The sequence below is a fragment of the Aedes aegypti genome, chromosome 2 (genome assembly GCF_002204515.2).
Source record: "Aedes aegypti strain LVP_AGWG chromosome 2, AaegL5.0 Primary Assembly, whole genome shotgun sequence".
In the NCBI taxonomy this organism is placed as follows: Eukaryota; Metazoa; Arthropoda; class Insecta; order Diptera; family Culicidae; genus Aedes; species Aedes aegypti.
In genome coordinates, this window is record NC_035108.1 from 438,914,949 (window position 1) to 438,940,837 (window position 25,889).

The following is a 25,889-nucleotide window of genomic DNA, read 5'->3' on the forward strand; positions in this document are numbered from 1 at the left end:
TCAATGTTAAAAATATCCATATAACATTGAATAATTACCAATAATGTAACGCCCTATATATTTTAGGAGGACACGGGGCAGTATGGACACCCTTAGGAATTTCCCTTTTTTGACTGTAAAAACATGAATATTATACTGTTTTTTATGTGCAGTATGCTTTTTAAAGTTCTTGAGCATTTGTTAAACATGGTTACATAATAAGGAAAAAAATATTTTGTTTTCAAAAATAGGTTTAAAAAAAGCTTATATTTGGTAGTCGCCATCAAGCTAGCGGGGCAAAGTGGACACCCCCATGGGGCAGTATGAACACCTTAATGTTTATAGGAAATTGTCCTGCGATCTTTCTCAAAACCTCGAAAAATGAATTACATATTCAGGAAACCATAGTGACAGGTCACTGTGCCACTGAAAACATGGTTAAAACCAATTTACGACATTTTTCGAAGAGATGCTTTCAATATTGCCTCCAGGTTAGTTTTAATCAAGAATTGACAATTTTCAACCGATTTGTGGTTCCACGTCATAATTATTGCATTGAATGCTAAATATTTTTGGATAATTTTGTGTTTGAAGTTATATTTCTTCCTCTTTGAAGTGCCAGCTCTACTTTGCCACCCGGTGTCCATATTGCCCCAACAGTTTAAAAAATTTCCATATAAGTTTTTCAATGTCTTAAAGTACCAGTAAAAAATCTACTATATTTTTTAAAATAGCATAAATAATTGAAGATTCAATCAAAAGCTACATTATCGGTCAACTTGCAGTCATTTGCCTCTGAAACCTTATTTAGTGAGGTGTGAATGTTATAATTTTCTAACCAAATAAAATCATGCTCAATTTCTCGATTTAAAATCAATGTTTTGAACATTTTTTCTGAAATTTTAGTGGATAGTTTACGCTTTCGATAGGCAACTGAAATATTGTTTGCATTGAAAGTATAAAAGTATTCGCCTATGCAATGATACAGGGGGTGTCCATTCTGCCCCGGGTGTCCATACTGCCCCCAGTACCCCTACGTAATTGTCTTCGTTAGATATATACATATTTGTACTTCAAAACCGATTGATTTATGTTGAGTTTGAAGTCGTAACTTGAAAATCAATCGATATGCATACATAATATTTGTTTGTTTCAACATAAACCAATTTTTTAGGTTCTTTTTCTGTAAATTTTGTATTTTAGTGCATAAAATCTAATCCACGTTCTTGTTGGCTGACCACCAAAATAAAGATCAAGTGTTAGCTGCGTGGCCGTGCGGTTGGTGTTACCAAGCATTTAGTCGCATCGAGTCAAGGAGTGTAGGTTCGATTCCCGCTTCTACCGGAAAACTTTTCGACAGAAAACGTATTTCGACTGTGCCACAGGGCGTTGCATGCTAGTCCGTTGTCTAGTGTGATGCTTCCTTCAAAGGACAAATCGTCCACTGAAAACAGTAACGTGCCGGTGCCTTTAAGGTGAAACATCTCGGAGTCCAAAGATGCATCTAGATGGCCGGCACAATGGCCGACTTGTGCCCCTACTCATGTTTTCGAAGGCACACAACTGGAGAAATGGTTTGCAAACGTTTATGATCTTCTTATTTTGAGCTTTTTGCTAGGGCACAAAGCCAAAATAAAAAGGGCACTGTTGTTGGATGCTTTTTTCGCGAGATTTGTGCCTTAGAAGTTTAAGTGCAATCTTAGAAGTTGATTTCAAACTGTTTCACCTTAAAAAAGTACACAATCGCAAAAGAAAAAAACTACACGAGATGGTGCAATGAATGAAATATTTTCTTTACAAACAGTTCACTTAATACTAATTAGGTATTCAAATTGTTAAAAAAAAAAAACGAATACGCAATTGTGTTTACTTCGTCTCGTTCATGGCAGTGCTGCCAGTTTAACAAACTATTGAGGGCAAACACTGCATAATCCCACACTCCTCCTTAGTGAAAGCTTCGTCCGGTCTAACTAATGATTAACATCTATAGGGGGTTGTCAAAATAACTGGGACAGACAAGAATTTGATCAATTTCGGAACGGTGTAACTTTGTCAAATATTGACCGATTTTAAATCTTTAAGTAGTACTGGATGGGACAACTAATGTAGTTTAGTGGTGGAGATGAGCTATGACTACCGGATACCAGTGATAATCCAGATTTCCGGAAGCATGTCTTATGAAGAAACATACGACTTGTTTTTTCTTTGTTGGCAAAGACCAGTTAATAATTCAAAATGTTTCTAAACATGGAGAAAGAAGGAAACATTCTGAAGCAAATGTTGCAATGATACCAAACAGTAGTTGTCCCAAAAACAAAAAAATATACTTTTTATTATGTGAAAAATTATCGGCCCATTCAAAATGAATCTCTATGCAATCCTTCAATTGTAATCCATAATTGAGATACCAGTACTTGTTTGAAAAATATAAAAATCTTTCAAATCAAATGCAGATATATTTATATTTTCTCCCGAACAACTATTGAAGTTGCCCTGTTTTACGGTACCTAATAAACTGCTAATCCATCTATTTGCTTCATTTCGAACCAGTCTTTGCATCCCACATGGTGATCCGCAAACATTCTGACTTACCTAAATTAGGTCAACCAGGAGAAGATTTTTTTGCACCGAAAAATTCAACGATCATAAATTGCAGCAAATTTTCTCATCCATTGTTTATGCACTCCATTTGTGTATCACAAACGTCTGCTACTAAAACTGTGTATATCTAGAACTGATGTACCTCTCGACTGGCAGCGAGAGCGGGGGCGTAGATTTTTGCCTGAGCAAAGATGCCACAGATCGGGCAAATTTCTTGTGCTGTTGTGTTTCAATGTTTCCGATTATTTATGAATCATTCATCGGATCGATAATTTTCACTGGACCAGCGAGTAGGTGCAGATTGTTTGAGGGCATCATATGAACTGGAGTGAACGGAACCGAAGCCAAATGCACATTAGGGTGCGGGTTTTTTTTTTTAATTTTCAAAATCAAAAATTTTGTGTATTCTTCTGAATGCAAATCGCTTGAAACGGGACACCGTTAAAGTTTGATCCAAAGAATTTCAAATTTGTTAAAAAAAAATAAGTCAAATGTTGTATTCAATTTTTTAAATAACAAACAAATAATCTTTAAAAGCAATATTTTTTTCTTGAAAAGCAGCTTTTTTCACTGATTAGTGGAATACCTATAAATAGACACTATAAATCTGTCAAAGGATACAAATTCTAGTAGAATTAAATGGTATTAGTACTAAATTTGGTTTTTCATCTACTTAACAAATTTATGTAAACTTTACTGAAGGTCATACTCAATATCTTGAAAATTGACCTTCAAGTAGCTTGGGCCAACTCAAAATCTTATTATTTTCGACGAGAGGGAGAGACTTCAATTTCGTTTTAAGTGAATTAAATCCAGAAGACCACTCAAATTTTTGGTTTGGAGAACTTTCTAAAACCAAGCCGCACACTTATGCACAGTGCACAAAGCTGCACAGTTTTGGGTCTGCTTGCATCTGAATGGGGGCGAGCGGCTATCGACCATTCATCAAACCTCTTAATCGCCCATTTTTGTGCTGTTGGGTATTGCTGTTGTGTACACTTGAAAGAAACCGGAGAACGTGCCACCTCTTCCGGGCGGGGCTGATGTTTTAATCAATAAAATTTATTTCTCTCACTAATTTTAGATAAATCTTTTGGCTACCAAAACATACGTAGACAAGCGAAGGGAAAATAGTGCTGTGCGCCATGTGCTTTGGAAGGGTGCAAGCACAGCATGGAGCATTATTGGAAGGAACGGTAAAATTACTTTGCGGTGTTGAATGACTGGAACATTCATTTGCATACGTAATACGTTTTGTTTTATGATGATGTGCCATGTGATACTTTTCGTTGAAGGGAAGAGATGTCTTTATCTGAATTCATTGAAGTTAGTTGAGCATGTTCTTGAGAGGTATTCATTTACTTATATTTAATGCTTTATTTTCCAATAAGTCTGACATATTCGAAAAACTCTTTAAAATCTCGCGTTGAGTATCACACAGGCGTATCTGCAGTGATCGATTTCTCTTCGTCAACTTTCTCTTCGGATCAATGCACAAAATTCAAGCAGTTTTCGTAACATTTCACGACACAGGACGACGAAGAATGATCAGAACTTTCTATTGAAACGAAAATAGCAGTTGAAAACAGTCGCCCGGTCAAGTGATTAGCCAAAGAGAAAATCGATGAAGAGACATCGATCATTGCAGTTACGCCCTTATGATACTGAACGCGGGAAATGATTGGTAGATTGACATACATACTTACATACCTATCGAATAAAAAGGATCAAAAGAAAAGCGTTACTTACCTTAATACCTTGATGGTGACAGTGTAGAGTCATGCCATTGCCGAGCGTAGAGCTCCACATATGACATTCACATTAAGTCCACTGGAATCTGCCGTATTTTACACGCCTAACAATATTCTCTTCTTTCTACACTAGATATAACTCGTGATTTATGCGTCGCCGCCTCACACAATTTTCTAGATCCCCATCGAGTATTGTCCGCTGCACTTTACGCTCAAAAACACCGAAGGCTTTCCGGTCTGTCTTTTACAACGTCCACGATTCGTGCCGTAGAGAACCACCGGCAAAATCAATGTTTAATACAGGGCGAATTTTTCCGTTTTCAAGCTGCGCGACCTAAAATGGTTATGTAATCCGTAAAAAGCCATATTCGCAGCCGCATTTCGTCTTTTTACTTCGCGGGAGACGTAATTTTACATGTCATACGTGTTCCAAGATAAACAAACTCTTCAAAAACTTTAAACTAATCCCCATTAAACACTTCCTCATGACCTACACCACCATGCCTTCTTCTATCGCTACCTGCAACCATGTACAGGTCGGACTCGATTATCCGGAATTTTAGACTCGATTATACGGAGAATGTTTTTCGACATTCTTGTTTTTCAGTTTTTATGCTTAGATCCAAGATAATTTAGTATTACAATATACAATATGAATGGTTTAGCAGTTTTTGACGAAGGTAAGAACCTTTTCTTGGAAACAAGGGTTTTTTGTGCATGCTGGTACAAAAAATTCTTCTCAAGACCCCCAATGTTCCTAGAATTAATTTCTGGTTATGCCACTGCATAGTAACATAAAACAACGAAAAAAGATAATATTCAACAACTACCGAAAAGTTAAACATTACATACATTACATTACACTTTGCAATTGGATTAAATGGACAAATTGATGTGAAGTTTTGCGAAAAAGTTACACGTCTTCTCAGTGAGAATCGAACTCACGACTCCCTGATCTCTAGTTAGGGCGCGTTACCACTACGCTATGAGAGGACTCATGAACGCAGAAGTTAACCTGAATTCAATTTCAGCTCAATAATCACGTGGTCCTTTTTCGCAAAGTGCACCTCTTTCGGAAGAATTAGATGCATAAAACCTCCGCATACCATTTCGGTTCATGCTATTTTGAGCTTCAGATACCACGCTTTCTTCATGGTACCTTTTCTTTCTGTGGTGGATTCGCTTTTCTACGGCTCTCGCTGCCCTGTACCGCTCGTTGTTTTTCCCACCGGCTCAGATTAGGCTCTAGGAGTACCTTTAGCAATTACTCTACGAATTCTACTAGGAGTTCCTCCAGGATTTCTCCAAGGATAATCCAAAGATTCCTCCAGGAAAATCTCTAAAGAGGAGGAGTTCCTGCAGGAATACCTTCAGGGATTCCTCCACGTAATTTTCCGGCAATATTTTTAATGAGGTTCAACCAGCAGCTGGTACAGGGAATCCTCCATAGATTCTCCTAGTGATTGTTTCACATTTATTTTGAAATTCTTATGGAGACTGCTCGGAGGATTCCTCTAGAAGAATTTCTTCAGGGGTTGCCATCAAGGATTTCTCCAGGAATTCCTACAACTTCTTTAAGATTATTAAAGACATTTTTTCAGAACTTCCTCCAGGGAAACTTTCAGAAGTTCTCCAGGTAGTACTCTCAAAATTACTCCAGGAATAATTTCGAATATTCCTACAGGGATTGCTCCAGGCATTCCACCATGAATTCTTGCGGGGAGTTCTTCAAGGATTATACCAATAATTCTTCACGAATTCCTCAAAAGTTTCCTCCATGAATTCCCCTACAGGAATTACTCCAAAGATTTTCGAGGTAATCTTACAGGATTTACCCAGAATTAGAGGATTCCTCCAAGAATTACGCTAGAAATTCCTCCGTAGCTTTTTTCATGAATTCGATTAATCAGAAATAACCACAATAATTCATCTAGGGATTCCTCCGAGGTTTTTCCTGGAAAAATACCTGGATGGACTTCTGGAGCAATTTTGCCAAGAAGAACCTCTTTTAAAATATAGAGAAATCTCTTTAAACTTAATGGAGAAATCCTTACAAAAATCCTTAGAGGAACTTCTGGGAGAAACTCTGGTTAAATATCTGAAAGAAGCATTGAAAAAAACCAGAGTCTTTGGAAGAATAGCCAGCGAAATCTCTTTAGGAATTCCTGAAAAAAAAATTTTGGAACTATGTTTGGAGGAACTCATTAAGGAAGTTTTGTGGAGTAATCACTGAAGAAATTTCTGAAAAAATGCTTAAGAAACCTCAGGAGGAATCCTTGCAGAGGTTTTCTCAGATGAATCCCTAGAGGAGTCACTGGAAAAAAAATGTAGTAATCTATGTACCTGGGTTTCCTGGAGAATTTCTTCATTGTAGAGACTATGCTGGATGGATCTCTAGAGAAATCTCTGAAATAATCGTTGGAAAAACACCTGTAAAAATCTCTGGAAGAAGCCCTACAGAAAGTAATCTGGAGGAATCTCTGGAAGAGAGTGGAATGGAGTTCGATTGGAAATGCTTTAAAAAATACGGTTGTGATCGAAAGTTCTCCCTAAAGAAGTTCTTGGCGAAATTACTGGGATATTTTTTAAGGAATCATCTCAGGGATCGCTACTATAGAGATTTTGAGGAATTTAAAGAAATATCTCCAACATGAATCTCTTAAAACTCCTGGAGATATTATCCGAGAATTCTTTGAGGAATTTCGGAATAAATCCCTGAAGGATTTCTTAAAAGAATATCTGGCGAAACTTATGAAGGTATCTTTGAAGATATTTATTTAAGTGTTCGTTGGAATAGAATACTTGAGAAAACCCTGATGGTAGTCTGAATGAATACTTGGAAGAATTTCAAGAAGAGATTCCGCAATAATCATAAGTGAAATCCTTAGCGAAATTTTGATATTTTTCATTAGTCACGCTTGTGAAGTATTGTTATTCATTAATTTAGAGTCGAATAAATATAAGAGAATTTTGAATACTTATTTTAAGAAACTAAATAAGTTATTGTTATATGAGAAAATGAGTCGTTAATCATCAAAGTCTTATATCTATACTGAAATATATTTCTACCGAGTATTTGTAGCTGATTGACGAACTATCACCCTTTGGATTATGAAGTTCCACGTTTATAGAACCCTAAATTTCTCGTGGGTAAGTGTTGTAAGTCACCATGCGTAGGAGCATTACAAAAATGTTTTCTAATTAAAAGGTTGTTGCTATAACTCGTAACTTTTGATTCACTTCGGTTGTAGGGTTTTTTGTTTTTCAAAGCAACAGAACTCATATTTGGCTACAAAATGCCTAGTGCTGAAGCACTTTTTATTCCAAAGTTTCAGACAATTCGGCATAGAAAAACTGCCCAACCCAAAGGGAATCCTGGAATTGTTCTGCACACTATCATTACCTATTAGTTATAGAAACTCCATGTAATTTTTTAAATTAAAACTGTCTCATGTTTTTAGACAACGATTTTGAACCTCTATCAAGTATCAGTTTTCAGTCCATTTTCAAGAGTTATGTTTACAATAAAAATTACTGCAATAACAGCTTGAATTGTGGATACAATACTTGAACTGTGGGTCACAGGTGTTGTAGGATAGATTTATGTGCAAACTTTCTAATGATATTTGTGTTTTATTGTGAAATATAATGTTGAATTACCATGTGTTGCAAGTCGTCTCGCCGTTGCAAGTCATTTAATTTGATGTCACTTTCAAAAACTATTTGAAATATTTTTTCTTATATTAACCTAACAATTTTTCTTCAAGAATTTCTCAAGGCTTTCATCCAGCATTCCTTCAGCAATTTTTCTATTTCTTTTTTTCTTCAATTCTATCAATTACTGATTCAATTGTATCACAAGTATTGTTCAGAAGTTCTGCCAGAATTTCTCCCCAATTTTCCTCAGCTAATTTCAACTAGAATAACTCCATAAATACATAAATGCTACATTCAGACTAGAGCTGATATTACGTTCGCTCTCTTGATATCAGAAACCTTACATCTAGTTTTCACTGGAAATAAGAAGCATGACGTTTGATATCAAAATGGCCTATATTATGTAATGTTAGCTCTAGTCTGAACGTAGCATTTTGAGTATTCTTTCACCTCCGATTTCGTTTGGAAATTGTTTTAGTAATTCTCATAAATCATTACATCCCAGCTAAGATAGAGCCCGCTTTCAAGTGAAATTTTGTGTTATACATTACAAAACATTTCTCCTAGAACTAATCCAGATGTACAAACACCTCACTTGTAGAGTAATCTAAAAAATATATTTTGAAATACTTGAAAAATATCCAGTAAAAATGTCCTCGGGCAATTCATTACAAGTTCACTGAAGGCAAATTATAGATAAACTCTTGGTGAAATATTTGGAAAAAATCATCTAATATGTGTCAAAAACATTAGGGAATCTCGAGAAACTGTCAAAAACATATTTAAGGAATGTATAGAATAATTTGTTAAGGAATTATTCTATGTTATTCAATGAGAAATCCCTTTAGGCTTCCAGGAAACAGTAGTGAATTTATCCATGGAAATATATGTAGTACTTTTTGGAATCAGAAGAAATACTTTCAAGAATTCGTGATGAAGTGCTCTGAGAAAGTGTTTTCATGAAGTTTGTAATCCGTCAACGTTCAAGAGTCCATCATCGTAATGATCAAAACTTTAAAAGCAGTTTCTCTGCTCCCAACTGAAATTTGTTCGCTGAAAATGTGTTCACATTATTTTGGTTGAAAAGAATAGCTTACAGTGAATACATTTTCATGTGAATGTTGTCAATTTCAAACGAAAAGAAAAACTTATTTAGAAAATTCTTAAAAAAAAGACGTCTAAGTTTTGAAAGTGAGTAATCTGTTCCTGAAAAAATTCTAAGAAAAGTCGCAATCTACGAAAAATGTTTCTAGATAAAAGTAGAATCAAATCCTAGATTAGCTTTTGCATAGCACACTCTGGGATAATTATGAGATATGCTCTAAGGAATAGTTGAAAAACTTTTAGGAGTAATTTCTGAAGGAACAATTTAAGCATCAGCTCGTAGCATTGGAATGAAAACTTGAAAACTTTGCAGATCTTGCGAGCTAATTTGATATAGGAGTGCGATATAGCAATATCTGAAGATTTTAGGGGGAGGGGTGGTAAAATGAACACCTTAAGGTGAAGACGCATCGAAACCAAACCTCAAATTTTCAAGAGCACAAATCTCTCATAACTTATGATCTCGCCCTAAAAGCCGTGAGTATAATTGATAAGCGATAAGCGATAATTGAGTATAAGCAATGTATAGACCAACTAGTAGAAAATTGATGTCAAATCTTCATGAGTGTTTACAGAACTAAAGTTTTCTATTACGCTATGTCCACTCCATATTAAGCGCTCGTAATGAGAATACAATATAACAAAAAAAATCAGATTCTGAACGCTTACAAAACATATTTTGCTCGATAAGCTACTGCCCTTTTCATGCACTCATACAGTTGGAAACATTTGACCAACATCTTATGCATTACTCACTAGCTGATCTGCACTCTGACTGATGCACGCCACACAGATTTCATACCATGCAGGTAATAATCCTCTCGGCACGAGCTCAGGTCTGCTCAGTGATCAGTATAGCAAACAAATAAGTCTCACGTCATCAACAAAAACGCCTCGCCAACAAACGGTAGGTTGCGGCAATAAAGTTAATCTGCGATTATTAGGTATTAGGCATTGCTGATACTTTTATACGTTTGAGATACAGATCTTTTTAAACTAGATAGGCATGTTTTGAAAGCAGTCCCTGCAGTGCAGCGTTTTGCTTTTTATGAGCAATCTCCAAACTGCCCGGCACACGTCGTAATAATCAGTATTTTATGGCCTTATAAGCTGATTCGCAAAACTGCTAAATTTATCCCAAACATTCTTACACAAAATTCTACGAATCTCTTTATAAACCACTACCGATTGAGCTATTTATGAGTTATTTTTGCAAACCATTCAACTTGCTGTAGGATGCAGGTTCCATCATCCCGCATTTGGAGTTTGGCGCTTCGAGCGAAACCTGTTCGATGGTTTTCCTTGCGAACGGCAAATTAGTTGGAAAATTTTTAATATTACGAATCAGAACTTCCGGAGCCGCCACCTGTCACCGGGGGGCATCGTGTTGCTACTGCGCATTCATTTTACAGAACTTCACCCGGCTGACGGCGGTGCTATTTTCCGTGGATTCTTTTATTGGTAACCGATATAGCGACAAAGGGTGTATTTTTAATTTAAGCAGTGTGTAGCTATATGTAGTTGAAAATTTAAGAAAGAAAAGTTTTTCAGCTAATGTGAGAGAATTTGAATAGTAGAATAATACAAGGCAAGAGTCCGCACCCAAATGTTCGCATAAAATAACTATTGAATTATATACATTTAGATCGGGAGTTAGGGGGGTGTATATCCGTAGCGGTAAACGACCAAGCTCAAATACCGCCGGTCGAGGATCTTTTCCTAAAGGAAATTTTCTCAACATTGAACTTGCCACACAAAAATGGTCAATTCGAAAAACATTGAAAAAAGCCAAAAAGAAGAATGATGGTGATTTGCAAATTATTTCACAGAATCAAAATCAATCCAAATTGTGCTATGCAATTTATTCGAATTCAACCCTGTGAACCAGAATTTTGGTAACATGCAATTTTGAAACCAAAGTGGATTGTCTCGCCACATATTGTTGAAAATGTAAGAATGAATTAAGAACAAACAAAATACCGAGAACGAAAAAAAAAACAATCATTTCTCATATATGAGTGACTGGCGTCTATCAAGTGTCTCCGATTCACAATTTCCCATCGAGACGCGACGCGATTATTATTGCGCCTGGCGCTGCTGCGCACCGTACCGATTCCCTAAAGTGCACATGCATGTCTGTCTGTCTGTATGTCCGTTGGCTGCCTTTCCCATTGAGGAGACAGTCTCTCTCTACCTATAGCTCGATCGTCCTCTTCAATGTTGTTTCAACGAGATGGGGTGTCGATACAATCATCGTTTCCTCATCGCTCAGCTTCGCACGCATGAGTTGATCCTTGAGAGCAGCAGCATGCTCGGCGTGGTGGTCGGTGGCGCTCTGGTGCTGCTGCATCCCACAACAACATAACACAAGGATGCGGAGAGAAGGGGAGGAGTGGCGGAAAAGTGCGACAACCATTCGATGTTTATTTTGAAACCGAGAGAGGGAAAGATGCAGAGAGAGGACTCCGATGGGCACACACTGAACTCAATTCAGACAACATTGAGTGGGTTTCTTTGGTTTCTTTCGCATGCCGAATCAATTCAAAACTTGGCTGACCATACGTCCAATATCTAACGGTGCAGTACCGTTTTTTTAACGACCTTGACGGGCTATCCCGTCATTTTATTGATAATGCTCAATGTGTCCCGGAATTTTGAATATGAAGGATAGAATGAACAAAGAACATTAACAACATACATTTTAAAGATTTGGTATCTACTCATCCATTTTGTGATAGTGTTTGGATCGTCATTTATTGTCATTATTGTATAATTTATTTATGTATACAATGTACATGTAAACAACATACGCTTCTAATAGAATATTCCAAGAGAGATATTTATTCTTGCTAAGTTGATTGCCAATCTGTGGTAAATTTTCAAAATTTGAGTCTCGATTGTGGCATTTGTTCTTTAAGACCTGAATTTTGAAAATCGGTCTTGAATTGGCATAAGGTTAAGCATGAAAATGTATTTGGTTTATCGAAAGTATGTTCGAGCTTTGGCCTCAAAATTGTATCTGACTTTACAATACTAGGAGAGACTAAGTTTTAGTTAAATCCTGATAAATCCAGTAATAGAATCTATTTCCAATATTTTGAAGCAAATTGTCACATTTGTCAAAAATCGTTAAAAAATATTTCTTTTTTTCTTCTTGGGCCTTCCTTAGCCGAGTGGTTATAGTTCGCGGCTACAAAGCAAAGCCATGCTGAAGGTGTCTGGGTTCGATTCCCGGTCGTTCCAGGATCTTTTTGTAATGGAAATTTCCTTGACTTCCCTGGGCATAGAATATCATGGTATCTGCCACACGATATACAAATGCAAAAATGGAAGAAGATGCTTCTTGATGGTCGCTTAAAGGATTGAGATCATTTTTCAGTTGAGTTGTAAAGCCCTATCTCAATTTTGTACCATATGATTAAATTTGCTTCAGAAATACATGTTCACTTACTTTTTATTGATTTATGTCCAGAAAATAACTTCTCTTATTTTCTGAAATTGTGCCACATAATCTAGGAATCCAAACTCTCATTATGGGTGATAATTGTTTTGCGTACACCTGTCAAAATGTCACATGGGAATATTTTGTGTAAAAAATTAAGCCCCAATTGGAGCAGTTCTCGCTGAAACCAGACTGCCATCGGCACCCATCGTGAGAATTTCAATTTATGTCTCTAGTATGTGCTTAGACTTAGAGTGTTCCTTTTGGTTTTCTAAAACTGGTGGACCCCTCGTTCGCCAGCTAGCTAAACAGTTTGCGAAAAAGCCTATTTTTTGATAAATCTTAGGTTTTTCTTCACGTTATATTTCTCATATTTCTCATGGAACACATAGCAAACTTGGTGACATCGTATAGAGGAAAGATATAGCTTTCATTAGACTAAAATAATTTTGGCGACCATTTTGAATTTGGCCACCATCTTGAATTTTGTTAGGAAAATTTATTTCTGCTGAAACAATGGAATAGAAAACACTAGTTTTTTTATTTCTTCAAATGTTCCGGTCTATTTGGCTCTCAACTTTTTCGAACAACCATTTCCAATTCCAATTTCGAAGGTTTCGACCGTGATTGTTTTGTATTATTTGTGTTTTATGGCTGTAGTGGTCATGCGACTCAAAGGAAAAGGGAGTCTATAGAATCAAATGATGGAAACGAATAGGTGCATATATGTCAGATGAATGTTTGACATTGTTTTTCAACTAAAAACTAATTTTGAAAATGGGATTTTTGCCACCTATTTGAAAATCTGGACCAATGTGCCGTTGTGATGCGGACAAATTCCTTCCTTATAGGCTAATGTGCCTGAGGGTTGCGAGCGCGTACCGTACCGTGTCACACGATGCACTTTGTGTCATCACCGGTATGATGCCTATTGGTATCCTTATCATGGAAGACATAGAGTGCTTCGAAATGCGCGGCACAAGAGGCATACGCAGGACTGCCAGACTGGCCTCCATGGTCAAATGGCAGCGTGCGTGGGACAGTTCCTCCAAGGGAGTGTGGACTCACAGGTTGATTCCGAGGTTAGATATCTGGGTCAATAGGCGCCATGGGGAACTAACATTCCACCTAACACAGGTCCTTTCGGGTCATGGATGCTTTAGACAATATCTACACCGTTTCGGTCATGCGGGTTCTCCCGAATGTCCAGTTTGTGCAGGTTTAGAGGAAACGGCGGAACACGTTTTGTTCGTGTGCCCGCGTTTCCGCACAATGCGTGACCGCATGTTTGCCACATGCGGTCGGGACACGACTCCGGACAATTTGGTCCAGAGGATGTGTGCAGACGAGTTTGGCTGGAATGCCGTTTCATCGGCTATCACCCACATCGTCTCGGAACTCCAAAGGAGGTGGCGTGTGGACTCGAGGAGTGACTAGTGCAGACGCTAATCAACAGGTGGTCCAAGGGTTCGCAGTCGGCTACGTAGGTCATACCGGTGCCCTACGGTCGAAATCGACCCTTACAGCGATTAAGTGGCCGCGGGGAGAACATCCTGGTAGCGCTGCTGTCGTGGCGCCGGCCTACTGGGTGGATACGAGCCTCTGGTTGTTCGGGGCAGGTGGAGGCCCCTTCGTCAGCAATCCCAGCTCGTGCTAGCTGATAGGGCCTGAGCCTTCAGTAGGTCAAATTGCGAAGCCCGCAGTATCAGTTCTTGATACCTGCGGTGCAGCTGGGCGCGGGCTTAGTGGTCGACCCTGCCCGCCTTCAGCGGACAACGGGAGGTGAGGACCACCCGGGAAGCTGGCAATGCGCCAGCATGCTACCTTGGTGGACCCCCATAAGCGTGTCATCGATGTTCGTTGCTGCATGGCTACGCAGCTAACCTGGAGGATGCGATGTGCAATAGCCCCTCTCCGAAGCAATGCCTTCTTGGTGGTCCCGGAGAGACGAAGGGTTTGGCGGCAATGGAAATGGTTTAGTGGGTCGGGGGTGTAGTCCTGTTTACTGCTTGTACGTAGTAAATGGTCCCCAACCCCACACTCCCGGACCTCGGTCCGGAGTCTGTTGAGCAGATTATCCCCCCATTGCTTAGAAGGAAAAAAAAAAAAAAAAAATTCCTTCCTAGCGAGCGTTTGGAATTCGGTATTAATATCTACATGTTCTATTATTACTTTCTAAAAGACTGCTTTTCCAGACAACCAAAATGTACATATAATGAAATCTACTGGAGGCTTTGTATGTGCAACATTTCACTTATAAGATGTCGCGAAAAGGCCTTCTACGTACAAAAGTGGAGGCGATATACGTGCACAATGTGAGTGCGAGTGTATAAATTTTCTACCGAACTAACCTTTAATCTTATGCGACTTAGCTTGTGATAACAAATGTTGATTTGACAGCTACGGATTAATTCGACTTACTTTGTAAGAGTGTACGGGATGAAATATAATGTACAAATGAACTCAGATAAAAACGTTTTATGCAAGGAAACTCATCAATCTGACGATGTTATCCATGTTATGTTATTTTGCGGGTTTGATGTAATTTGAATGAATAAATGAGTTATTACGTGAACTGTTATGTGACTTCTGGTTGTCTGGGTAGCCAATTAGGTTCACACTGAGCTGAATACGACGGAAGTTAGTACTTCACACAGAGAAAACGAAGTACTCAAATTTGGGTTCTTCATACCCAACCTGGCACCTTTGTGCGTTACCCCAAATTTGAGTAAAAAGCCTAGTACTTAAATTTGAGTACCTGCACCCAACTGTATCGGTGGATAATTTTTACCTAATGTATTTTATAGTGAAAAAACGCCAAAATAGATAGTTTTTAAAATCAAAGCGAATTGCAAACGAAAAAACAGTCACAAAAATGGTAGCATGCAGTCATGTTCTCGTGATATAACGTAATGCAAAATTTGCCAGTTTAAGACCACCCTCTCCCACGTAACATTTAAATTTTTTGTATGGATCGTAACACTACGGACACCCTCCTCCGCCTTGTAGCATTACGCAATATTTGAACAACCCCTGATTATTAAGTAACAACAAAATTGAACTTTAATTAACAAAACGTTTATTTTCTTTTATTTCATAGCAAAACCAGCTCATATTATTTTTTTTCTCTTGATTAATAAAAACAAAATTGAATCCTAATTATCATAATATTTATTTTCTTTTTTTTTTCTCAGCAGTACAGCTCATTCTAATTTGTATTTATATAGTGAGCATGTAAAATTGAGAATTTCAAACTAGTTTTAGCTTGTCACTGGGTGGCACTACGCATATATAATTGAATATATGAAACAAATTTTATCCTTTGAGCCAGATGATATAGAAAGTATTCGGCAAAGTTGTTCATAAAGTCAAGGGCATCCGGGAAACAATTTGAATTATAATTTTGCCATCATGTGGCGCTGTTGATCATGTTTAAATGAGTAATCTATACTAGCTCTATATCTTGATTTTACTACGGTCCAGATCAGCCATGAAAACCAACTTTAACTCTTGTAAACCTTGTGAATTTGATAAAATAGAATCTCCAGAATGCTGTTCAGAAAGCTTTTGGCATTTGGAAGTTGAAGTGATCAGGGATGGAATCATATTAAATTAAAATGATTCAAGTCTGATAATTGTACATCAGATCAGATTCGTATTCTAGTGATTCTGGTATGACCTACACCATGTTCGATTCAGTCAGGAGTCCTGACTGATATTCATAAAATTCAAATTATTAAAGTCAGAATCTCTTCATATACAAGTGGTTCAAGTTTGATTGACTTCATATCCTAGTGATTGATATCTGATTCTCTTTTTATTCATGTCTTTCGGGTTTGGTTCACTCTATATTCAAGTAATCAGTGGGATGATTCATTTATTATTCAAAAGAATCAAGTTTTGTTCGCTCCATACCCGCAAGTGTTTCACGTCAGATCCACTATATTATTAAGTGATTCAGAATTGATTTACTTCATATTCAAGTGATTGAATTCTCTCCATATCCAAGTGAATCTTATCTGATTCACTCATATTCGACTGTTTCAGGTTTGATTCACGTAATGTTCAAATGATTTCAAGTGATTCATACTTGATTCACTTCATTTTAAATGTTTCAGGTTTTGTTCACTTTATGTACAAGTGATTCAGGTCTGATTGATTTCATATTCAAGAGATTTAGGATTTATTTCAAGTGATTAATGTCGGATTCGCTCCATATTCAAGTGATCCGCATTATATTCAAGTGCTGCCGGTCCGAGTCACTTCATATTCACTTATTTCAAATACTAGTTACTTGTACTAAACTCAAGTTTCAAGTACTAAGTTACTTGATATTTAAGTGGTTTAGGTTTGATGCATCTAGAATGTAGATGAGCAATGTGAATTTACCTGTTTTGCGGTGATGTTAAACTTTTCAGGGTGATTCAATATTCAGCTGAGTGTTGCAATAATTATTTTAGTGAGTCCGTATTCATGACCCAGTGTATGCCTTTTTCTCAATTAAAATTAAATTTCATTTACTCCGTTTTTGCACCAGTACAATTGGAATAATACTTGAAGCTCAGCATTTTTCGCATATATTGAGAAATTCATGAAAATGTTAAAAGGTAACAATAGGAGCCAAATCCTTTTCTTGGAACTTACCCGCATAGAAAAACACAGTTTGTCATTTGTTCCAAACAGTAAATATACTTCAACCGTAATGGTTAGTGTATCACAAACAGTTGTTTTCATGTTCGACAATATATAAGCAAAACAATTTGACCATAAAAATCAGTTTGAGTAATCCATACTAAAAAGTGACGTTATTGTGAATTGTTCTCATATTGTGAAACAATTTGAATGTGTCAACTCGTGAGAAATGGTGAAAACATAACGTCACCTTCTCGCAAATGGGTTGGTTTCATATTTGCACAACATACTTACACATATTCATTTTTACTATATATTACTAATTTGTAACAGTTTGCAAAACAGTAGATCTCAGTGGTATTAGTGAGCACAGTTGAACTCACATTATTCACATATTTCCAACGTCGATCTGCACACGCAAAAATATCTTTACAGCTGTTTGTTTCAGAAAGCATTCGCATATATTTTTATCTTGAAATTACATTTTTCTGCATGACTCAATCGAAAAAAAAAATCAAATAACAGCATTTTTTGTGTTCGGTTGGAGATATTAGTATACTCTTTTGGTTGAAATAAGTGGATTGAAAAAAAAAATAAATATTATTTGAAAGTTACACTGCCACTGCTATGTGTGGTATAATTTATACGTGTTGTTTATTTTGTTCAATCAAGAAAGAAAAAAAATTGAAAATTTGGGTTAAAGAAAAACAGTCAATCCGCACCGAAGGAAGATTCCCGTTACTTCTCGAAGCCACCTGCTGCACCAGCGATCTGGAATTGTTCCCGAAATTGGCCTAAATAATGGATCACCAATGGAACAGCAGATTTCCAGAAAGTCAAAAATGTAGCCTTCAATCTTGTTCGTTGCCGGTAGCTAAACCCGCTAAACCAGAGAGGCTGATTTCAAGAGTCAGATAGATGACGACCGCTTTAGGAGATGGACAAATCAATCCGGATGTCAAACTTAGATTGGAGCGAATGGAAATTTCACTCTGGATGATGTTCAAATAGATAGGTGTTTCAAATTCTAATTAAATTTTAAATTTACAAAAATATTTCATTTTCTTTAGTAGGACACGCCCTGCTTCCCGTTTGGCGACGTGGAGATATAAAAATCTAAGCCTCCACCCACTGGAATCTTAGAACTAGATTGAAATGATTCGCAGTGCAAATTTTGTGTACCTATGTGTATTTGTTGTTCGTTGACAACTGAAACTGAAATTTTATAAATAAAACATATTAAACAAGTAAGTACATGTAGGAAAATCTCACTTCAGTTGAAACTTTTGTAGCTAACGTAAGATGTACACGATACTTCCGGAACATTTCAGTAATTCATGAAAAAGTAACGTATTCTGTAAAAGTTTTAACTGAAGTGAGATTGTTCTAACTGTATTTACTTGTTTTATTGTATCCAATTCATTTAATTCATTTTTTCTTTTATTGTATAAATATAATAGAATAATTCAGTATGTGGTTGAAATACCGTAAGGCACAGTAAACCAACAATTCCACAAACAATATTCGATTTATTTGAATTTTACAGTTCAACTGTTCTCAAACTGTTTGCTTTATAGTGGAATGGAGAGAGAATGGACCAAAAATGGATAATTTATCAACTATTTGGCTAACTGTAAAAGGAAAATATTGTTCGAGAAAATCGCAGTTTTTTTATGGTTACATAACTTAACCGTCTATTCCCCATATTGTGATTTTTCCAATTACAATTTGCCGAACTGTAAAAACGGTTCATGATAGGGTTGCCTTATTGTTATTTTTAACGTAATTCGGAGCTATTCTGATATTGTTTTAAATTGTTGTGGATAATTTACGAAACTGTAGAAATATGGTTCATAATTATGCGGGTTCTGATTTACTTCCGAAAGGGGGGGATTTCGAAGTAACTCGGCTCATATTTGGCAACATTATGCATCATATTGAAGTGTTTCTTATTGCAAAGTTGCAGATAATTCGGCCTAGAAAAACGCCTCATGCAAAAGCGAACGCATACCTTTGTCAAATCCGGAAAGTACTGTAGGGCAGCTGAAACTAATGAAGCAACAGTCGGGGTAGGGCGGAGCGGTGTGGCAAATCTAGCCGGATCCATATCCGCTGCTCTCTTCCGGAATCGTTTGCGGCGGGTAGGGCAGCTGAACGGGCGAGGCGGCAAATCTATCCGCATTAAAATCCGCTGTTCTGTTCCGGAAACGTTCGCGGCGGGTGGATAACGAGCTGTAAACAGAAAAAAAAAAACGTGGTACTATTTTTCTTCTGAATTGGGAGTTGGATCCTATTCTTGGTACCGAGTAGCTAGAATCCAGCAAATTAGACCATTCAAAAACGAATACTTACCTTTGTCAAATCCGGAAATAATTGTAGTGTAGCTGGAACAGGTGTAGCAACAGTCAAGACAAATGCGGCAAATCTTTAAGATTAATTAAAAAAAACTTAAAAAAAAAGACGAACACGTCTACTTCAGATGATGGCTGGTGTAGAATGACCAGCGTTGGAAATTCAAAATGGCTGCTGCAGTTTTTCAACCAAAATTGAGTTTAAAACTACTCAACGGCTAGTACGCAGCCTAAATGTCACATGTTGAGTTATTTTTACTCAACCTTGCGTTTTTTGAGTGTTTGGCAAATTAATGATCGATTTACAATTTGATGATTAACTATTTTAATTGCCGTAACAATGGATATACTGCTGTGTTAGCGCAATTATAAAACCGTTGAGTGATCAGTTTCATGAACAATGGATACCTAAAAAACAATCTTAGATTCCGTAACTTGTCTTAGTTCAAAAAATACGCTGCCACTAGTTCAAGTATTAACATTGGGTGGAAAAATGTGTAATAAGTTGAATAAGATTTTTTTTACTCAAATATGAGATTTAGTTGAACAACTCAAAGTTTGGGTTAAATGTACGTGTTTGACAGAATGAAAAGCACTCATTTTTCCAGTTCAACGTTTTTACTTAATTTTGAGTACAAAAAAACTTATTTTTGAGTACTTCGTTTTCTCCGTGCATCCTAGATTCTGCAATGAAAAAAATATCATACCAAGTTAAAAAATTCAATGAATCGAGATCTACTCACTTCTCTGACGCATGTTTAGCGTGTGAGCCGATCGTGTCGCGAATGAGTGGAAGGAAGCATTCCATTCAAAAATATCGAACTTGACCAGCCGAACCGGCAAAGCGTCGTCTATCCGCCTTCCGTCCGCCGTTGCTCCAAGGAACTGAGACCAACAAGACGAAACCAAAACAAAACCCTTTATTGCCCGTAATTGAATACAAACAAGACTGCTTGTAAACACTGAGAGCGAGACTTCGTCGACGACGCCTCGCGCATCACTCAGTGCGGCAAGGGAACTCACTCTCCATGCCAAACTGATTGGGTGTTTGCTCAGGAAGAGTTGTGCGATGTTTTCCCTGCGCGAGACACTCGCGCCCCGGCTGCTGGACGCAGCAACGATTGGTTCACGCCATGCCACCATCAGTTCGAATCTCGATGTCATCCAACCGAGAGCTAATACGGTAGATTACACGGTCACAGCAAAGCTACGCAAGACTAAAGCGGGAAAACTGATCGCGCGCGTGTTCGTTAGTTAGGGTTTCCGCGCCGGTCGAGCGGAGTTCTACGGGAGGAGATCGATGATCTCTTTTTAAATAGTCTGTAAGCCACGGGTACCGACGCAGTCACTGTTCGGGATCGTATCCGGAGTGGTCCAGTCTGGGATAATCCAAGATTTTCCGTGGCACTTGCGAGGGATCAATCGTTTTACGGGGCTTATTACGTTTTTATTGCTTCGGCAGAACAATAATCATTACGAGTGGTGAACCGTCGTTAAAACTTTTGAGGTTTTTCCGAAAAGTTGACTAATTTTCGGAGCGTGTGAAAAGCAGAGCGAAAGCAGAGACACAGACTAGTAGCCGCTGTGGGACAACCATCAAGCCAAGTGCGACGGATGATGATGACTTGGAGATGATTAATGGGGCAATTTTCGATTTTTTCGCTCCTCGTCGTACTCGTCATCAACCAACGTTCCAATAGTTGTTGCAGTTGTGTAGTGTTCTGTGTTTCCGCAAGGCACGGGATCGCGTGCAGTTAACCGGCCAGACAACGCGTTCGTTACTCTGTGTGGTGGTTCGAAAAGTGTGTTTACTGCCCCGGCCGGTGCAAGGAAAGTAGGTGCAATCCCTTTCTGAAGAGATCGACCGTCGAGACTCGCAGTTTCGAAGAGGAGTGCGGTAAAGTGGTGGATCGTCATTGGACTGTAGACTAGCGTGTAAACATAGTCCTGAACTCGGGAGAACAGAATCGCTGACGGTTCAGAGTGTTCACGTCACGGTACTACATTTATCGTTGTTACCAAAAAAAATGTCATCTGAACGATAGTTGGTATGTATAGTTATTCTACACAATTGGACCGGTTTAAAAAATCAGACAAAATTTTGAGTAACGCTTTTTTGAAGGTATACATAAACATTGTGTTTTAATTCAGGAAATCATCTCTGAATGTTTTTAACTACGAATAAATTTGGCAAAAGTACATTTGCCCGAAGGGAAATTTGGTCGAAAATCTATAGAGCATTTCATCGCATGATATTTTATCGACCTAACGGATAATTGTTCGAAACCTTAGGCAGCATCCATTTATTATGTAACGCTAAATTTAGAAATTCTCGACTTCCACCAAAAGCTGCTAAGATTATCTAAGCAATCCTTCAAGAATTGTTCCAGGAGGGTCTCAAGCAAGGATCAGTAATTCCACTAGTAACATCTTCAAGCATTACCTCAGGCAGGGATGCCTTTTTCTTCTGAAAAATCTTGGAGTTCTCTTGAGGACATGTCAAAAATTTATCCGAATATTCTTTTAGAGCATTCGGATAATAATTTAAGTATTTAATGACAAGTACCACAAGTGATAAAACTTGATTTTCTACAGAAATTATATCTAAAATACATTGATTTGTCGCATTTGTTTTCCCTAGAAAATGTAAATGACTTTTTTTTATTCGTCCAAATTTTCAAACAGAAATCCTTCCAATGATGCATTACAAACAATTTCAGAGCTTTACCAGGGCTTCTTAAGGCTTCACTATCATTTATCTATAAATAACTAAAAAAACATAAAAATCTTGTGTATAGTTTAAAGGATGTTCCTTGACATATTGCTTCTTGGATTCCACAATATTCTATAAGAGATATTAGAAAAAAATAAAACATGACGAAGTCTTTGGTTGAATTTTTCCTGGAGTATTTTTGGAAGAAATTCTTTTAAATCATAGTATTTTTGGAAGAAATTCTTTCAGAAACATATGGGTTAATTTTTGAAGCATATTGGGGAAATTTATGTAGAATTAACTGAATGAATTTCTGAAGAAATTCTTTTAAATCATAGGTACTTAAAAAGATTCCAACAAGAAGACGTGATGTAAATGGACCGATGCACGAGTTCACTATTTGACGTTTGAGCGGTGCAGTGTTATTTATGTGACCATGGCAACGAGTGAATTCGGCACCGCTCAAACGTCAAATTAGTGAACTCGTGCATAGGTCCATGGACCAATGCACGAGTTCATTTGACGTTTTAGCGATGCCGTGTTATTTATGTGACCATGGAAACCAGTGAATTCGGCACCGCTCAAACGTCAAATTCCTGAACTCGTGCATCGGTCCATACTGAAGAATATTCACAGTTTTTCTCGGAGATACCTAATTCTAAAAAAAACTTTTATTAAAATCGAGACCAAGGTCCAGAAAAAATATCAGGAGTCTGAAAAATACTTAGTGAAATCCAGAAAAAAAACTCTTAGGATTAGTTTCCGGAAGAATCTCTGCAACATATCGTAGTATGAAACATTATACTACGAAGTACATCCCACTTTCACTTTCATAATTGCGAGATTCCTTGATAAATTTGGGAGCTTTTCCTGTAAGAAATGTTAGTAGAATCTTTCTAAGGGAATTCTCGGAGTAACCCTGTACGAAATCTTTATTACCAATGTGGTCTTTTTCAATGCCTTAGATGGACCCGTTACTCTGTCAACAAATAGAATCAAAATGCGTTGTGGATCACAATTTGCTGATTTCCGGCCATTTGAGTGCTAGGGTGTGCTAGGGTTTCAAAAGTATTTTTTATGATTTCATCAGATTATTGTCCTTCTTTTAAACATAGGCTATTCTTTCTTGTTATACTGGTTTCATTACTGTTGGCAATAATGTATAATTTAACTTTAATTTTAATTGGGAATTTCACTTTCTTTTAATCATCGAAAGTTCTTTTTACTTACACTGATACAATGATTATTTGCGTTACTCTTGCTTAAATTTGCCTAAGACATTTTTCCTTTGATTGATCAAAGGCTGTTTTTTGTTAAAGAGAAGTCATTAACCGTTTAAATTACTGTCAGAAGTTGACTATAAACGCAATGCGAAACCTCTGCTGGCAACTATTACTGCTAGCAGCACTGTTTCATGAACTATAAATTAAAAGCTAATAATGTTTGATGATTTATCCTTCTTTCAGAATAAGCTGAACAAGTTCTTTGAAATTCAGCTTGGAAATTCATAACATATGCATGCTAGCTGTTGTTCACTATTGGTTTTCAATTTCGGCCGAATTGCGTTCGCCCAAATGACATTCGGCCAAATTGCATTCGGCCAAATGACATTCGACCAAATAACCCGGAACCCAATTTGCTCACTGTGAAAGACAAAGTAGGATGGAAGTTCTTCATAATTTCAGGTTTCATGCAAAAAAGGTGCAGAGGTTTAATATAATGATCGTTTTACGTGGACTTCATAAATGTTCTTTTGAGGTTGCTTGCCCCTCCCTGGCCACGTCCATGCGGGAATGGACTCTCGACAACAATCCGACTTTGATTGAACTTCAATTCCATCCTATGACCTTTCGAAAATTTGATGAGTATAGAGCCTGGCAAGTTTTTGATACAGGATATAACACGTTCAGACAGAACTTAAAAGGGTTCTTAAGATTCCACTAAAATGTAGCATAAATTTATGAATTGTATTTATTGAAAAGATTCGTCTGTAAACTATTTCAAAGATTTCTCTGGTTTTATTTTTGGATTCCTCTAATTGCTTTTCTAATAGTTCCTCCAATGAAACATTTAATTTGTCAACAGATTCCTTCAATTATTCCCTCTTGAATTCCTCTAGGAATTTCACTCAGAGTTTCAGTTACACTGTCAATTTTAATTTCAGGAATCATTTCAAAATTTTCTTCAAGATTTCAATTATATCTGCTTTTTGAAATATTTCTTTAAACATTACTCCTAGATTTTTTTTCTGCAATCCACCATACATGTTTCAGAATTCTATCAAGGATTCTTTTATCGATATCTTTGGGAGAATTTCTTTAAAGCTTCGTTCATGAAATACATCTAAGAATTTCTCTACAATTTATTTCAGCGACGTCTTTAAGAAAAACTGTAATAATTTTTTTAATATATTTTCAGAAATTTCTTTAGGCATTTCTGTCATTTCAGAATAATTTTTTACAAATATTTCAAGAACCAAGAATCAAAAATCACAAAAACTCTTAGTGAGATTCATATAAGAGCGTCTTCGCAGATTTTTTTAAAATTCCTAACAGTTATTATCTCGGAAGCACCACTAAGCATTTATTTGAGCAAGATGATCCAAAGTTTTATACACACATTATTCCACGTTTTCCTGAAAATCCATCTAAAAGTTAATTTTAAAATTCTCAAGGAATTCTTTCAGTTTACAGTTCCTCTAAGGGTTTATCCAGGATTTTTTCTAAGAATATCCCTTGCAGAAATTCACAGCATCCAGAAAGTGATATCTTGAGAAATTTCCTTTGGATTAGGCTGATTATTTTTGGTAGTGTTCTAAGAGATATTCATATATAAATTATAATAATATTCTTGGGAGAATTCCTGTGTCAGTATTTGGATGAATTATTAGAAAATAATATTTTATGGAAGTCACAGGATTGATTCCTGAAGAAAGTTTTGCGAGGAGTGCTGGATAAACTTTATTATAATACATAGAGGAAATCAAAACATAAAATTATACGAACTTCTGGTTGAATTGTTGACACCTGAAACTCTTGGAAATTTCCATATTTCGTAATTCTCTATACAGGTCGATTATCCAGAGTATCGATTTTTTTTTTCACTCCGGATAATCGAATTCTCCGGATAATCGAATCACTAAGAAAAAAATTGAAATCTTCGATAAAAGAACATAAATATTATCTTTTTTGTTGTTTTATTTATATGATGCGGTAGCGTAGCCAGAAATTATTTCTAGGAACAGTAGGGGTCTTTACAAGAAAAACAAATTTTTTTGACCAGCATACACAAAAACCACTTTTTAAGCCCCCCTGTTCTTAAGTACGTTCAAAACTGCAAAACCATTCATGTTGTATATTGCAATACCAAATTATCTCAGATTTATGCATAAAAATTGAAAAAAAAAGAACATCAAAAATCAAATTCCGGATAATCGAGTCTAAAATTCCGGATAATCGAATCCCGGATAATCGAGTCCCCGGATAATCGAGTCTCCGGATAATCGAGTCCGACCTGTATTAATTTTTGAAAAAAAATACCTTAAAAAAAACTAAGGAAAATGTTTAAATTATTATAATTCTTGGGAAAATCCCTAATGGAATCCTACATAAATTCTTGCTGGAACAATTATATCTTCTTATTATGCGATATCTGGCGTA

General features: G+C 36.9%; 1 protein-coding gene across 4 annotated transcripts in view; it reads left to right on the forward strand.

Annotated features, from left to right (window-relative positions):
* The first annotated feature begins 20,244 nt into the window (after positions 1-20,244).
* The window catches only part of LOC5567994 (facilitated trehalose transporter Tret1), a 277,562-nt gene continuing 271,917 nt past the window's right edge, over positions 20,245-25,889 (forward strand). Inside the window, exon 1 of one of the 4 annotated variants that reach the window (XM_021847840.1) lies at positions 20,245-21,565. The gene's annotated coding sequence lies outside the window, so the exon portion shown is untranslated. The remainder of the gene's footprint in view (positions 21,566-25,889) is intronic. The other 3 variants (XM_021847841.1, XM_021847842.1, XM_021847843.1) reach the window with 3 other exon arrangements.